This window comes from Penaeus japonicus, unplaced genomic scaffold, assembly GCF_977035675.1.
Source record: "Penaeus japonicus unplaced genomic scaffold, GWHDUDI00000001_assembly GWHDUDI00000017, whole genome shotgun sequence".
Lineage (NCBI taxonomy): Eukaryota > Metazoa > Arthropoda > Malacostraca > Decapoda > Penaeidae > Penaeus > Penaeus japonicus.
Genome location: NW_028234419.1, coordinates 30,226,403 through 30,228,850, shown reverse-complemented (window position 1 = coordinate 30,228,850; position 2,448 = coordinate 30,226,403). Strand labels below are relative to the sequence as shown.

The 2,448-nt window shown below is 76.4% G+C and overlaps 1 protein-coding gene across 1 annotated transcript in view; it reads left to right on the top strand.

Annotated features, from left to right (window-relative positions):
- The window catches only part of LOC122264916 (uncharacterized), a 24,804-nt gene that overhangs the window by 10,213 nt on the left and 12,143 nt on the right, over positions 1-2,448 (top strand). The window lies entirely within an intron of this gene.

The window sequence follows — 2,448 nt, the reverse complement described above, 5'->3', positions numbered from 1 at the left end:
GCGAGAGACGGCGGGAGGGGGCGTGAGGAGGCGAGAGGGGACAGGAGGGGGCGAGAGACGGCGGGAGGGGGCGGGAGGAGGCGGGAGGGGGCGTGAGGACGAGAGACGGGCGGGGCGTGAGGAGGCGAGAGGGGACAGAGGGGCGTTGAGGAGGCGAGAGGGGACGGAGGGGAGCGAGAGACGGCGAGAGAGGGGGCGACAGAGACGGCGGAGGGGGCGAGATGAGAGCGAAGAATGGGAGAGAGGGGGCGGGAGACGACGAGAGACGGCGAGAGGAGGCGAGAGGGGGCTAGAGGGGGCGGGAGGAGGCGAGAGACGGCGAGAAGAGGCGAGAGGGGGCGAGAGACGGCGAGAGGGGGCGGGAGGGGGCGAGAGGAGGCGAGAGGGGGCGAGAGACGGCGGGAGGAGGCGAGAGGGGGCGGGAGACGGCGAGTGGGGGCGAGAGACGGCGATAGGGGGCGGGAGGGGGCGAGAGGGACGGCGCGATAGGGGGGGGAGGGGCGGAGAAGAGAACGGCTGGAGGAGGCAGAGGGGGCTGTGAGGGGACGAGAGGGGGGGCGGGAGGGGGCTGTGAGAGGCGAGAGGGGACGGGAGGGGGCGAGAGGGGGGCGAGAGACGGCGATTACGCAGGGGGCGGAGGGGGCGAGAGGGCGGGAAGGAGGGGCGGGAGACGGCGAGAGGGGGCGGAGGGGGAGGGAGGACGTGGTGCGGCGCGAGAGAACGAGAGACGGCGTGAGGAGGCGAGAGGGGGCGGGAGGGGACGGGAGGGGGCGAGAGACGGCGAGAGGGGGCGGGAGGAGGCGACAGGGGGCGACAGACGGCGAGAGGGGGCGAGAGGGGGCGGGAGACGGCGAGAGGGGGCGGGAGGGGGCGAGAGGGGGCGGGAGACGGCGAGAGGGGGCGAGAGACGGCGAGAGGGGGCGAGAGACGGCGAGAGGGGGCGGGAGGGGGCGAGAGACGGCGGGAGGGGGCGTGAGGAGGCGAGAGGGGACAGGAGGGGGCGAGAGACGGCGGGAGGGGGCGGGAGGGGGCGTGAGGAGGCGAGAGGGGACGGGAGGGGGCGGGAGGAGGCGAGAGGGGGCGGGAGGGGGCGAGAGACGGCGAGAGGGGGCGAGAGACGGCGAGAGGGGGCGAGAGGGGGCGAGAGGGGGCGGGAGGGGGCGAGAGACGGCGAGAGGGGGCGGGAGGAGGCGAGAGGGGGCGGGAGGGGGCGAGAGGGGGCGAGAGGGGGCGAGAGACGGCGAGAGGGGGCGAGAGGGGGCGAGAGACGGCGAGAGGGGGCGGGAGGAGGCGAGAGACGGCGAGAGACGGCGAGAGGGAGCGAGAGGGGGCGAGAGACGGCGAGAGGGGGCGAGAGACGGCGAGAGGGGGCGGGAGGGGGCGAGAGACGGCGTGAGGAGGCGAGAGGGGGCGGGAGGGGACGAGAGGGGGCGGGAGGGGGCGTGAGGAGGCGAGAGGGGACGGGAGGGGGCGAGAGACGGCGAGAGGGGGCGAGAGACGGCGAGAGGGGGCGGGAGGGGGCGAGAGGGGGCGGGAGGGGGCGGGAGACGGCGAGAGGGGGCGGGAGGGGGCGAGAGACGGCGTGAGGAGGCGAGAGGGGGCGGGAGGGGACGGGAGGGGGCGAGAGACGGCGAGAGGGGGCGAGAGACGGCGAGAGGGGGCGGGAGACGGCGAGAGGGGGCGAGAGACGGCGAGAGGGGGCGGGAGGGGGCGAGAGACGGCGTGAGGAGGCGAGAGGGGGCGGGAGGGGGCGAGAGGGGGCGAGAGGAGGCGAGAGGGGGCGAGAGGGGGCGGGAGGGGGCGAGAGACGGCGAGAGGGGGCGAGAGACGGCGAGAGGGGGCGAGAGGGGGCGAGAGGGGGCGAGAGGGGGCGAGAGGGGGCGAGAGGGGGCGAGAGGGGGCGAGAGACGGCGAGAGGAGGCGAGAGGGGGCGGGAGGGGGCGGGAGGGGGCGAGAGAACTGCGGCCGAGAGGGGGCGGGGGAGGAGGCGACAGGGGGGGCGACAGACAAGAGGACGGGCGAGAGGGAGCGAGAGGAGGCGTGAGGAGGCGAGAGACGGCGAGAGGGGGCGAGAGACGGCGAGAGGGGGCGAGAGACGGCGAGAGGGGGCGGGAGGGGGCGAGAGACGGCGAGAAACGGCGAGATACGGCGAAAGGGGACGAGAGAGGGCGGGAGGGGGCGAGAGACGGCGAGAGGGGGCGAGAGGGGGCGGGAGGGGGCGAGAGGGGGCAGGAGGGGGCGGGAAGGGGCGAGAGACGGCGAGAGGGGGCGGGAGGGGGCGAGAGACGGCGAGAGGGGGCGGGAGGGGGCGAGAGACGGCGAGAAAGAGGGGGGTCTGGTTGACGGGCATAGGGGCGAGAGACGGCGAGAAACGGCGAGATACGGCGAAAGGGGACGAGAGAGGGCGGGAGGGGGCGAGAGACGGCGAGAGGGGGCGGGAGGGGGCGA